Below are 15,698 nucleotides of genomic sequence, written 5' to 3' on the forward strand. Positions count from 1 at the left end.
GTTTTATGTTTGGCCATCAAATAAGTAATTAGATTTAAATGAGGTCATTGGGATGGGCCCTAATTAATATGACAAGTGTCTTTATAATAAGAGAAAATGAGGATACAAATATAAAGAGAGAGATGAAATATACAGACATAAGGAGGAAAAGACTTCTTCTCCAAAAGACACAGGAAATGTGAGTTTGATCCCTGAGTCAGGAAGATCCCCTGGAGGAGGAAATGGCAACCCATTCCAATATTCTTGCCTGGAGAATCCCATGGACAGAGGAACCTGATGGGCTACAGTCCATGGGGTTGCAAAGATTTAGACACGACTAAGCAACTGAAAGCAAACACAATAATATATACATACATCTGAACTATACCTTCTGAACTGTTACTTTGCTTTAAGACATTTTCTCAATGAGTCACTCAAATATCTGCTTCCTTTACAAAAAGTCAGTGTTAATCAGAGATGTTGAGTCTTCTTAATACTTTATGAATATTGGATATACTGAATATTTACAATATACTTATGTGCCACTTTGATCCTCAAGGGTTATGAAAAAAGAAGGGTTATGAAAAGAATAAGAGAAATGATGGAAAGGGAGAGAGGGGAGGAAGAAAAGAAAGCTAGAGTAACATGCTCTTTTAAAGATGTATGTTTAATCTGCTACTTTTAAAATATTAAGCCAAATCTAATAAAGTAAATATTAATTGGAATGGATGTACTATTTCTAAAAAGACAAACATATAATGAAAGAAAGACCTGATAAATCTATAGCTGAAGAAAACTTCTATGGTGATAAAAGAGTAAGGAAGATGCAGTCAGGCAAAGTAACAGTTAAAAAAATCACCCCATGCTCTAAAAGGCTTATGCCTAGGATCATATTGTACACAGCTTATGGTCATCCTAACCATAATTGAGAAAACTGGATAGATTTTGCCCTTAAATAGTGTGTAAAATACTGGAGAAAGCTGACATGGAGCTGATAAAATGAATGTATAAACTTTTAATGCAATAAAAATAATATTCTTATTTAATGATAAACAATGACATCATATTTCTATTTTTTTTAATGTTGATGCAGTTTGAAAAATCCTGAAACCCATGATTTAACTCCTGAAATCATTCTTCACTAATCTCAAATATATTTCAATTTCATGTAATAGAAAAGCAACAGCAGTTTTATAACCCTAAAAACATTTTTTCAAAAACTTTCAGTGGATATTTATTTTTTCATGTTATGGAATTTCAGTATTTAAAGAACTGCTAATATTCAACTGATCATTGGAAAAAATCACTCACCAATATGGCAGCATTAAATTTTGGGACCTATAAATATCACAATATCTAAGACAAGGAAACTGGAGAGAAGGGCAAAATACATGAAGGAGATTAAAAAGTACAATCTACTAAGTACAAAATAAATTACAAGGATGTAATGGTCAGCACAAAAATACTGCCAGCATTTTATGATAACTATATGTAGTATAATTTATAAAAATATCAAATTATAAATTTGTATACCTGAAAGTTATATAATATTTTAAGTCAATTAACTTCAATAAAAAATAAAATAAAGGAAACAAGAATACTACCAAGTGTTGGGATGCCTGTGGGCTAAAATACAAATTAAATAGAGTATTATACAAAACAGGATAAATACAATATATCAGAAAACATCAAATTTGTTTATTAAGAAATAAAATAATTCACATTATTTGTGTTCAGTGTAATATCAATGCCATTTGTTACCTTCTGTGTCAGACTATCTCCATTTAATACTCTAGTCAGCCAATTTTTTGCTGTGATAATTGGAAAATGTATTTATTAACCTCTCTGTACTTCAAGTCTCTTGAGTATTTAACAAAGTTGTTGTAAATGCTGATTGGATTTGAATAAGATTGTTGGATTAAAGAAGGGTACAAATTTCTGCCTCTCCTTAAACCAAAAGGTAGAATCTATTTTCTCTCCCTCTGGATTCTGCACTGTCATGAAATTGCCTTAACTCATAGAATGTGACAAAGGTGATACTGTGTTACTTCTAAATCAATTTTGCACTTTTTAAGCAATTTTGCACTTTTACATACTCAGCTTATTTCTTCTTAATTAGTGATCTCTGTTCTATAAGATTTAGAAAGGAAAGACAACCTACAAGCTGAAGATACAGGAGAGGCCCTGTGAAGGAGAACCGGATGCTGTGCTTAATGGCTCCAGCTGAGTTTGCAGGCTACAGCCAATACCAACTGTCAGCCATGTGAGAAATCATCTTGGGTGTTGCAGCTAAACTGAGCATCCAGATGACTGCAGTACAACTGATACCACACGGAGCAGAAGAACCTCCCAGCTGGACTCACGAAACCCACAGTACAGAACCATGAAAATAATAGACTGTTTTTGTTGGCAGGGGGTTTGTTACATACCAATAAACTTTGAACAGGGTCTGCCCCAGGGCAAGTTCTCAAGTTGTAGCTATTGCTATTTTAAAATGCTAGGTGTGGATTCCATTTCTGTGCTAGTCCTCTACAGAGTTTGTGACATCTAATAATTTATTCACTGTGATTAATAAACTTATTTAACCTTTGAATAATTAAGGAATAGAACTGTATCTCAGTAGATTTTCTCCACTGAATTCCCCACCTTCCATACCTACCATCCACTTTTTAAAGCCTTTCTAACGTTTTAGACTGGGTCATTGGTCTATTTCTGTTCTACAGGACATGGTTATTTTCTTTCTCTGAACATAGCTTGTGATTTCTAGCTCTATTAGACTACCTACCACATATTTGCCTCTGATTCTATTACACTTAGGGGCTTCTCAGGTGGTTCAGTGGGTAAAGAATTCACCTGAAGTGCAGGAGACTCAGAAGATGTGGGTTTGATACCTGAATCAGGAAGAGCCCATGGAGAAGAGCATGGCCACCCACTCCAGTACTCCTGCCTGGAGAATCCCATGGACAGAAGAGACTGGTGTGCTATAGTCCATGGAGTTGCCAGGGGTTGGATACTACTGAGCGCGCGCACACACACACACAGGGTATATTTATACATTATACATGAACAAGTACATGACTGAAGTAACTGAGCACACACTAGTTACACTTGTTTTAGTTTATATTTTTTAGATAATTGGCTGTTTCACTTTTTTAAGATGATTTTTTTCAAGCGGGTTTAGGTTCACAGAAAAATTGAGAGGAGAATAAGAGATATCTCATATATCCCTTGCTCATAAGCAAATTATCCCACTTTTATTGCTCTTCACAGTGCCTAGCATGGACTGCTGGTCACTACATGCACTTGTTTTTATTTCTTATACATATAAGTTATTCTCAGTGTCTGATTTGGGGATAATCACATTTATCTTTATTCAGTGACTAGTCTTCTGGCTGCTATTTCAGATTCTTAAATTGAGCTATTTTATAGCAATGAACCTATAAGACACTAGCTAACCAGATTAGTTAAGCAATTAACTTTTCTGGATAGTGGTTTCCCATGCATAAAGTGAGAGATCAGACTAGATGATTTTAATAACTCCCAACTAGATAGAGAAGGGGCACCAGAGGATTAAATCATCAGATAGCATCACTGACTCAGTGGACATGTATTTGAGCAAACTCAGAGAGATAATAAAGGACAGAGAAGCCTAGAATGCTGAGTGCCTGGGGTCACAAAGAGTTGGACATGACTTAGCAACTGAACAGCAAGAACAAATGGTTTTGATCTATTGTGTTTAAAAGAACACAAAGTGACTAGTTAAATAATCATCTCAATAATGAAACCAAGGTAGAAATCTAACAGGACAATTTATTTTTTCATAACTAATAGGTAGGGACATTTAATTATCATATATTACCTGAATCTTATTTTCTAGTTATAGCTAGATGCTATTAATACTTATTTGGTTTCTCCCTATCTGTTATGTTTTATATTTTACTAGTAATGCACGTACTTTATGTTTTTCTAAATAGTGAGAAAGTTAATTCTTAGGTAGTTTGATAAGGAGTCTGGGGTCATTGAGGAGGAGAAAGGGGCAAACATTTTTTGTACATTGCTTTGTATTAGTTACATGTCTTAGTTTTTTTCTTAAACTCTGAGTTGTTATGAAAACAATGTTTAAGACTAACTTTCTTTAAGCCCAGAGCTAATGATTACACCCATTCCTGTCCATTTTAGTTCGCTGATTCTTAAAATGTCGACCTTCACCCTTGCCATCTCCTGGTCGATCATTTTCAATTTGCCTTGATTCAAGGACCTAATATTCTAGATTCCTATGCAATACTGCTCTTTACAGCATTGGATTTTACTTCCATCACCAGTCACACACACAACTGGCTGTTGTTTTCACTTTGGCTTCATCTCTTCATTCTTTCTACAGTTATATCTCCACTGATCTCCAGTACCATATTGGGCAGTTACTGACCTGGGCAGTTCATCTTTCAGTGAAGCGATCAAACAGCAGATGGTAAGAGTAAAAGTCAACATTTTAGGAATCAGTGAACTAAAATGGACTGGAAAGGGTGATTTTAACTCAGATGACCATTATAGCTACTTCTCTGGGCAAGAATCTCTTAGAAGAAATGTAGTAGCCATCATAGTCAACAAAAGAGTCCGAAATGCAGTACTTGGATGCAGTCTCAAAACAACAAAATGATCTCTGTTTGTCTCCAAGGCAAACCATTCAATATCACAGCAATCCAAATCTATGCCCCGACAAGTAACGCTGAAGAAGTTGAATGGTTCTATGAAGACCTACAAGACCTTATAGAACTAACACACAAAAAAAGATGCCTTTTTACTATAGGGGACTGGAATGCAAAAGTAGGAACTCAAGAAACACCTGGAGTAGCAGGCAAAATTGGCCTTGAAGTACACAGTGAAGCAGGGAAAAGGATAATAGAGTTTTGCCAAGAGAATGCGCTGGTCATGGCAAACACCCTCTTCCAATAACACAAGAGAAGACTCTACACATGGACATCACCAGATGGTCAACACCGAAATCAGATTGATGATATTCTTTGCAGCCAAAGATGGAGAAGTTTTATACAGTCAGCACAAACAAGACCAGAAGCTGACTGTGGCTCAGATCATGAACTCCTTATTCCAAATTCAGACTTAAATTGAATAAAGTAGGGAAAACCACTAGACCGTTCAGATATGATCTAAATCAGATCCCTTATGGTTATACAGTGGAAGTGAGAAATATATTTAAGGGACTAGATCTGACAGACAGAGTGCCTGATAAACTATGGACAGAGGTTTGTGACATTGTACAGGAGACAGGGAACAAGACTATCCCCCCAAAAAAAGAAATGCAAACAAGCAAACCGACTGTCTGATGAGGCCTTACAAACAGCTGTGAAAAGAGAAGCAGAAAGCAAAGAAGAAAAGGAAAGATATACCCATTTGAATGCAGAGTTCTAAAGAATAGCAAAGAGAGACAAGAAAGATTTCCTCGGTAATTAGAGCAAAGAAATAGAGGAAAACAATAGAATGGGAAAGACTGGAGATCTCTTCAAGAAAATTAGAAATACCGAGGGAATATTTCATGCAAAGATGGCCTCAATAAAGGACAGAAGTGATATGGACCTACAGAACCAGAAGGTACTAAGAAGAGGTGGCAAGAATACACAGAAGAACTGTTCAAAACAGATCTTTGTGGCCAAGATAATCACCATGGTGTGATCACTCATCTAGAGCCAGACATCCTGGATTGTGAAGTCAAGTGGGCATTAGGAAGCATCACTATGAACAAATCTAGTGAAGGTGATGGAATACCAGTTGAGCTATTTCTAATCCTAAAAGATGATGCTATGAAAGTGCTGCATTCAATATGCCAGCAAATTTGGAAAACTCAGCAGTGGCCACAGAACTGAAAAGGTCAGTTTTCATTCCAATCCCAAAGAAAGGCAATGCCAAAGAATGTTCAAACTACCACACATTACACTCATCTCACACGCTAGTAAAGTAATGCTCAAAATTCTCCAAGCCAAGCTTCAACAGTATATGAACTGTGAACTTTCAGATGTTCAAGCTGGTTTTAGAAAAGGCAGAGGAACCAGAGATCAAATTGCCAACATCCACAGGATCATGGAAAAAGCAAGAGAGTTCTAGAAAAACATCTATTTCTTGTCTATTGAGAATGCCAAAGAATTGACTGTGGATCACAATAAACTGTGGAAAATTCTGCAAGAGAAGGGAATACCAGACCACATGACCTGCCTCTTCATAAATCTGTATGCAGGTCAGGAAGCAACAGTTAGAAATGGACATGAAACCACAGACTGGTTCCAAATAGGAAAAGAAGTACGCCAAGGCTGTATATTGTCATCCTGCTTATTTAACTTATATGCAGAGTACATCATGGGAAATGCTGGGCTGGATGAAGCACAAGCTGGAATCAAGATTACTGGGAGAAATACCAATAACGTCAGATATGCAGATGATATCACCCTTATGGCAGAAAGTGAAGAGGAACTAAAGAGCCTCCAATGAAAGTGAAAGAGGAGAGTGAAAAATTTGGCTTAAAGCTCAACATTCAGAAAACTAAGATTACGGCATCTGGTCCCATCACTTCATGGCAAATAGGTGGGGAAACAGTGAAAACATTGGCTGACTTTATTTGGGGGTGCTCCAAAATCACTGCAGATGGTGACCGCAGCCATGAAATTAAAAGACGCTTACTCCTTGGAAGGAAAATTATCACCAACCTAGACAGCATATTAAAAAGCAGAGACATTACTTTGCTAATGAAGGTCCATCTAGTCAAGACTATGGTTTTTCCAGTAGTCACGTATGGATGTGAGAGTTGAATGATAAAGAAAGCGCAGAAGAATTGATACTTTTGAACTGTGGTGTTGGAGAAGACTGTTGAGAGTCCCTTGGACTGCAAGGAGATCCAACCAATCCATCCTAAAGTAAATCAGTCCTGAATATTCATTGTAAGGACTGATGCTGAAGCTAAATCTCCAATACTTTGGCCACCTCATGCAAAGAGTTAACACATTTGAAAAGACCCTGATGCTGGGAAAGATGAAAGGCAGGAGGAGAAGGGGATGACAGAGGTGAGATGGTTGGATGGCATCACCGACTCAATGGACATGACTTTGAGTAAACTCTGGGAGTTGGTGATGGACAGGGAGGCCTTGTGTGCTGCAGTCTATGGGGTTGCAAAGAGTCAGACACAATTGAGCAACTGAACTGAAGTGAATGATTACACAACAAAACAACTCATCTTGCTCAAGGGTATGTTTTTCCTTAAGCTCTGTACTAATGATTATATTATTACATGGAACAACATACTGGTTCCAAATTGGGAAAGGAGTATGTCAAGGCTGTATATTGTCACCCTGCTTATTTAAATTATATGCAGAGTACATCATGTGAAATGAATCACAAGCTGGAATCAAACTTGCTGGGAGAAATATCAATAACCTCAGATATACAGATGACACTACCTTATGGGAGAAAGTGAAGAGGAACTAAACAGCCTCTGATGAAAGTGAAAGAGGAGAGTGAAAAAGCTGGCTTAAAGCTCAACGTTCTGAAAACTAGGATCATGGCATCTGGTACAATCAATTCATGGAAAATAGAAGGGGAAACAATGGAAACAGTGAGAGACTTTATTTTTGTGGGCTACAAAATCACTGCAGATGAGACTGCAGCCATGAAATGAAAAGACACTTACTCCTTGGAAGAAAAGCTATGATCAACCTGCTGCTGCTGCTGCTCCTAAGTCGCTTAGTCATGTCTGACTCTGTGCAACCCCATAGATGGCAGCCTGCCAGGCTCCCCGATCCCTGGGATTCTCCAGGCAAGAATACTGGAGTGGGTTGCCATTTCCTTCTCCAATGCATGAAAATGAAAAGTGAAAGTGAAAGTGAAGTCGTGTCCGACTCTTAGCGACCCAATGTACTGCAGCCCGCCAGGCTCCTCCATCCGTGGGATTTTCCAGACAAGAGTACTGGAGTGGGGTGCCATTGCCTTCTCTGATGACCAACCTAGATAGTATATTAAAAAGCAGAGACATGACATTTTCCACAAAGGTTATGTAGTCAAAGCTATGATTTTTCCAGTAGTCATGTATGAATGTGAGAGTTGGACTATAAAAAAAGCTGAGCACTGAAGAATTGATACTTTTAAACTGTGGTATTGGAGAAGACTCTTGAGAGTCCCTTTGACAACAAGGAGATCAAACCAGTCCATCATAAAGGAAATTAGTCCTGAATATTCATTGGAAGGACTGATGTTGAAGCTGAGACTCCAATACTTTGGCCATGTGATGCAAAGAACTGACTCCTGTAAAAGACCCTGATGCTGGGAAAGACTGAAGGCAGGAGAAGAAGGGGTCACCAGAGGATGAGATGGTTGGACGGCATCACTGACTCAATAGATATGAGTTTGAGCAAGCTCCAGGAGATGTTGATGGACATGGAAGCCTGATGTGCTGCAGTCCATGGGGTTACAGAGAGTTGAACAGTACTGAAGGATTAAACTGAACTGAATGATTATATAACAATAATGTGTCTTGCTTGAGGACACCTTTCTCCTTCTTAGCAAGAACTTTCTGACTAATCTTATTTTAAGAACTATGTTGTAGAAGTGGGTTTGGTAAGACCTTTCTATTTTTAGTTCCAATCTTGTTGATATATGATTTTTGCTTGGGGAGTAGGTCTACTAAAAGTATATAAGGCCTTGATAAGACTAGCAAGGGGGACACTCTCTGTTCCCCTTCTGATGTCTGTGGGACAAGCTTTCTCTGTCTTTGTTCACTTTAATAAACTTCTGCCACAAAAAAGCTCTAAGTGATCAAGCCTGGTCCCTGGTCCCAAAGCTAAATATTCTTTGGAGATCATGAATCCAGCATGATTCAGCATAAGCTATCAATAGTGCACACGTGCACACACACACACACACAGAACTGAAGATACCAAGAGGTGTAATAATAACATATTGGTATATTATATATAATTATATATGCTTGAGGTTAAGTTAAATAGATATTGAGGTAATTCTCATTGATATTTTATTCTTTCATTTTGAGATAAAATGTTATAGCAACTGCCAAGATATGAGAATGGAAAATAAAATTTATAATAAAGTTGAATTTGAGGACAAAAAATGCTTGTGCAATATAACATGACAAGTTTAACAAAGAAAGTGAATAGTCAGATTGTTGTGGGATAATTTGAAGTTGAAGATCATGAAACCATGGCGCCCTGTTGTGTGAAATTATCAAGCTATGACAGGCTTCCCTGGTAGCTCAGCTGGTAAAGAATCTGCCTGCAATGCAGGAAATCCCAGTTCAATTCCTGGGCCAAGAAGTTCCTTTAGAGAAGGGATAGGCTACCCACTCTAGTATTCTTGGGCTTCCCTGGTGACTCAGAGGGTAACAAATCTGTCTGCAATGTGGGAGACCATTGGTTTGATCCCTGAGTTGGGAAGATCCCCTGGAGAATGGCATCACAACCCTCTCCAGTATTTTTGCCTGGAGAATTCCATGGACAGAGGAACCTGGTGGGCTACAGTCCATGGGGTCACAAAGAGATGAACACGACTGAATGACTAAGCACACAACACACATGCTGGGCTCTGGGGGGCTTCCCAGGTGGAGTTAGTGATAAAGAACTGCCTACTAATGCAGGAGACATGGAGATATGGCTTAGATGCTTGCGTTAGGAAGCTCCCCTGGAGGAGGCCATGGAAACCCACCCCAGTATTCTTGCCTGGAGAATCTCATGGAGAGAGGAGCTTGGTGGGCTGCCATCCATAGGGTTGCAAATAATCAAACATATCTGAAGTGACTTAGTACATATGCATGTACATTGGGCTCTGGAACAAGTATTGAAACCTATGGAAAACAACAGAATGGGAAAGACTAGGGATCTCTTCAACAAAATTGGAGATACCAAGGTAACATTACATGAAAAGATGGGCTCAATAAAGGACAGAAATGGTATGGACCTAACAGAAGCAGAGGGTATTAAGAAGAGGTGGCAAGAATACACAGAAGAACTATATTAAAAAGATCTTCATGACCTGGATAATCACGATGGTGTGATCACTCATCTAGAGAGAGACATCCTGGAATGTGAAGTCAAGTGGGCCTTAGAAAGCATCACTACGAACAAAGCTAGTGGAGGTGATGGAACTCGAGTAGAGCTATTTCAAATCCTGGAAGATGATGCTATGAAAGTGCTGCACTCAATATGCCAGCAATTTTGAAAAACTCAGCACTGGAAAAGGAGAATTTTCAATCCAATCCCAAAGAAAGGCAATGCCAAGGAATGCTCAAACTACTGCACAATTGCACTCATCTCACTTGCTAGTAAAGTAATGCTCAAAATTCTCCAAGCCAGGCTTCAGCAATATGTGACCCGTGAACTCCCTGATGTTCAAGCTGGTTTTAGAAAAGGCAGAGGAACCAGAGATCAAATTGCCAACATCTGCTGGATCATCAAAAAAGCAAGAGAGTTCCAGAAAAACATCTATTTCTGCTTTATTGACTATGCCAAAGCCTTTGACTGTGTGGATCACAAAAAACTGTGGAAACTTCTGAAAGAGATGGGAATACCAGACCATCTGACCTGCCTCTTGAGAAATCTGTATGCAGGTCAGGAAGCAACAATTAAAACTGGACATGGAACAACAGACTGGTTCCAAATAGGAAGAAGAGTATGTCAAGGCTGTATATTGTCACCCTGCTTATTTAACTTCTATGCAGAGTACATCATGAGAAACGCTGGACTGGAAGAAACACAAGCTGGAATCAAGATTGCCGGAGAAATATCAATCACCTCGGATATGCAGATGACACCACCCTTATGGCAGAAAGTGAAGAGGAACTAAAAAGCCTCTTGATGAAAGTGAAAGAGGAGAGTGAAAAAGTTGGCTTAAAGCTCAACATTCAGAAAACTAAAATCATGGCATCTGGTCCCATCACTTCATGGGAAATAGATGGGGAAACAGTGGAAAGAGTGTCAGACTTTATTCTGGGGGGCTCCAAAATCACTTCAGATGGTGACTGCAGCCATGAAATTAAAAGACGCTTACTCCTTTGAAGGAAAGTTATGACCAACCTAGATAGCATATTCAAAAGCAGAGACATTAGTTTGCCAACTAAGGTCCGTCTAGTCAAGGCTATGGTGTTTCCAGTAGTCATGTATAGATGTGAGAGTTGGACTGTGAAGAAGGCTGAGGGCCAAAGAATTGATGCTTTTGAACTGTAGTGTTGGAGAAGACTCTTGTGAGTCCCTTGGACTGCAAGGAGATCCAACCAGTCCATTCTGAAGGAGATCAGCCCTGGGATTTCTTTGGAAGATATGATGCTAAAGCTGGAACTCCAGTACTTCGGCCACCTCATGCGAAGTGTTGACTCATTGGAAAAGACTCTAGTGCTGGGAGGGATTGGGGGCAGGAGGAGAAGGGGACAACAGAGGATGAGATGGCTGGATGGCATCACTGACTTGATGGACGTGAGTCTGAGTGAACTCTGGGAGTTGGTGATGGACAGGGAGGCCTGGCATCCTGCAATTCATGGGGTCACAAAAAGTCGTACACGACTGAGCGACTGAACTGAACTGAGGGCTCATGTAAATTTTGAATAAGCTAGATGAGTAAAATAAGAATTTAGTGTTTGACAAGAGTAATATTGAAATGATGGAACCTGGCTAAGAAAGGAATGTTTTAACATAACATAAATTACCAACTGTATGTATCAATTTCTGTTCCTAATTTCAATGAATATTAGGCTGTACTTCTCTATACATTAATCAGCAATAAAGCATCTGCCTGCAGTGCAGGAGGTTCAGGGGACTCCAGTTCAATTCCTGGGTCAGGAATATCCCCTGGAGTAGGTAATGGCAACCCACCCCATTATTCTTGCCTGGAAAATCCCATGGACAGAAGAGCCTGGCAGGCTATGGCACATAGTTTCGCAGAATTGGACATGATTGAAGTGTCTGAGCATGCAGTGAAAATAAATTTCTATACATGAGGACCATGGGATATAATCTGTTGGTTTTCCAGGCAAGAATACTGGAGTGGGTTGCTATTTCCTTCTCCAGTAAACAGTATATTACATCACAAATATTTTGCAGAAGCATGTATTTCTGAGAAGATGAGCCAAAACTTTGTAATGATGTTATCACAGAAATTATAAGATTAAAAAGTCTGTATAACCACTAAGGTAATTGATATGAAAAAACTTTAAAAATGTGTTTGTACATCATCAGTTTCAACAAAAGTCATAAAATAGGATTATGTCATGTCAGATGACAGAGATGCTTACTGGTCATGCTGAAGATTATTATGAGGAAACGTAAAGAAAACTTCTAAGAAAGAACAAAGGCATTAAAAATGGAGAGACATGCTGTCTTTTTTGATGGGGATACAAATATGTTAATTTGAGGGAAATAAATTATCAGATTTAATGAAATTTTGATGATAATTTTTGAAGGAAATTTTGTAAAAGTGATGTTGAATTCATCTGGAAATACATAAACACAAGACCATTTTTTACTGTAGAATAATGAAGATATAAAAGTGATTGCAATATGTTGCAAATCTAGGATAATCAAAATTAGTGGTTAGCATAAAAATTACAGAGTAATAAATAGAACTGTGTCAACAAAATGTCTGAAAGTAATGAATGCAATATTTATTGAAAGGATGAGTTATCCAACAAATGGTGTAAGAATTAGGTAGTTGTATTCTTGACTCAAACCATCATAAAATAGCATTTAAATGGATTGAAAGTTTTTATGATATTGAGTATCCTGTGTTCAGCCATCTCCTATTAATACTATATAATGTGAGGGATCACATTCTTAGGAGTGAATAGGAGATTATCAGTTGCATAAAAACAATAAAAACACAAAGAGACTGAAAAATATACATTAATAATTGAGATAATTAGAATGGTAGAAAATTTTGTCTTATATACGGTTCATTCTTGGGCTTTGACCAAACTAATTATCTCAGGCAACAATTGAGACTGAATGTATTTTAATCATTTTAAAATAAATAGTACTAGAAACTATTAATAAGCTAGTTATCATTTTTTCTCAAGTTCTTCCATTTATTTTCCCTCTAAGATGATAATGGGCTGATTCTTCAATTTATTTGATGATGTTGAAGAAAGCACTTGGTAAAAATCTATTTTAAATTAAGATCAGAGGATAAACTATGATTCTATGAGGTTGTTATTAAAATACAATTAATGCAAATATCTATTCTACTATTTTGCACAAAATTTAAAATTTTTATTTTACTTACTAATTGTTTATTTGTAATATTAGATTAGAGTCAAGTAAACAGCCAAATGAATTAATTCTTACTTCAGTTCCTAGAAGCCAAAATTAATCGGACTGCTTTATTGGGATCTGCTAAAAATGTCATTACTGGGCATTACAAATATGCTACAATGTCTCTGTAAATAAGCAGAATAAGAATTCTCATTAATTAATATGCTAAATAGGCTTAATGTGTTACTATCTAAATTAAGACCAATATAATCACATGTAAGCCCAAATAACCACTCAGCAGTTTTGGTTGTACATTCGATTCTTTTAACATACACATAAAAATATAATATACATATTCTGCAAATTACAAAAGCTATTTCCTAACTAATCCATAACAGATAGATACATACAAGTATATGACTCAGCATGAGTCATATATGACAGAATGAAACTGATAATAAGTTCTTTACTTGTTTGTATGTGTATGAATATTGCTTTTCTAACAGCACATAAGAATATTTAAAAAGTGAAATTTGTTACAGAAAAAAAAGTGAGGCCAACAACCATTAATCAACAAGGAATAGGGGGTGGGATCTGTACATTTGTAAATAAATACCCCTAGCAACAAATTTTTAATTTACAGAATAAAAGTTACTCTTACATTCTCATCATAAAATTTTAATGAAATATTATCAGAGTTTCAGAATTGTTGAACATTTCAAACCTTCAACTTAAAGAATAAGACACAATACTTCTTTACTTTGAAGCTCACCTAATATTTGTACACTTCAGTTGGTGTTATGTACTTGTACAGATTTTTATGATACAGTGCAAATATTATACAAAATTAAACTACTAGCTTCTTTTCTAATATTTTAGAAGTTCCCCTCTCTGTTTTCAGCCCTATGTTTGTAAATACTACCAAAATAAGATTCTTAGAAACAGAAATAAAATAAGGACAATTAAAATATAAGCTTAGTTAATTGTAAATGAGATTATACTCAATCATTATAAAAGAAATAATCCCAGTGAGGTGTAGAACCAAACAGACACAACCATCTGAAATTTTTCATATTCACAAAATATTCAAGTTTGATGGATTTTCACATTTATACCATTGCAGTAAATAAAATCGCAAATAATAAAATAAGCATCCACATCTGTTCTTGCCATTCAACTGGATTGTCATAAAGACAATGCATAAACCTACATATCAGAACTGGTGATTAACACAGAAATTATTTCAAAGGATTATTGAAGGGCTAAAATTTTTTAATCTTTCATGTGAAGTAGTTTGGGATATTCAAGAAATAATATATTATGTCTAATTTCTTTTAATAAAAAGAGTGAAAGAGACAGATAAAAGAGTTAAGTATATTCTTGACATGAAATTTATTCTGTATTTTATTTTGGAAGGTATTTCTAAGAAGGTGTTTAATTGCTTATTCTTTGATATGGCAGACACTGCACCAATCAAGACAGAACCACAGGTAAACAACATAGAGCCAGCTGGACTAGCCCTTACTTTGCTTTAGAATCTTAAGATGGAATTAGCAGATCTTGAAGGTAATGGACCCTGTTACTGCTTCAATAAAATATATCCCAAATGATCGTTTTACTGTGACAAATTCAGCATGATCCAGCCATCCTTGTATTGTTCACCCCTGAGTCTACTTCCAGACTTTAGCCCAAATTCAATCTAGGAGTTTGTTTAGATTTAAATTTAACAGTTTGCACTGATTATAACATAGTATTTGTTAATGCAAATATTAACAGAAATATTTTTTTCAGTGTTCTAACAGTTTTGTTACCTTTAAAAAATGAAAGCAGTTCTGCTTTAAGAACCAGAAATAATTTCACTAGGGTCTGGACAATAAAAGTTTCAAATGTAGCATACCTACTCACCAACATAGTCATCAAATAAACAGGATTTAAAAAGAGATCCCTATTCAGAGGACTAAGGCCTAGCTCCTGTTAAATATTCTTGAGGGTGAGAGAAAGTTTCCTAACTTCACTTCAGATTGTCATCACCACCAGATATTCAACAGAGTCCTGTGAAACTATATACTGAATAGAAAGCAAAACTATCACAACAAAACATTCTATCAAAGGCACAATGTGCATGTGTGTGTTTAGTTGTGTCTGACTCCTTGTGACCCTATGAACAGTAGCCCGCCAGGCTCTTCTGTCTGTGGGATTTCCCAGGCACAAACACTGCAGTGGGTTACCATTTCCTCTTCTGGGGGATCTTCCCAACCCAGGGATCAAACTCTCCTGCATTGGCAGGCTGACTCTTTACCACTAGTGCCACCTGGGAAGCCCATCAAAGGCAAAATATATTAGTGAAAATCCTAGATAAATATCTTATTTCTCTGCAAGTACATGCTAATACACTACTACTGTGATGCACTTCTTTAGTCACTTGTCTTATGGTCAGAAGGTGACTTAGTGACTGTTTACTGTTTCATTCTC

Source organism: Capricornis sumatraensis, chromosome 5 (genome assembly GCF_032405125.1).
Source record: "Capricornis sumatraensis isolate serow.1 chromosome 5, serow.2, whole genome shotgun sequence".
Taxonomy (NCBI): Eukaryota; Metazoa; Chordata; class Mammalia; order Artiodactyla; family Bovidae; genus Capricornis; species Capricornis sumatraensis.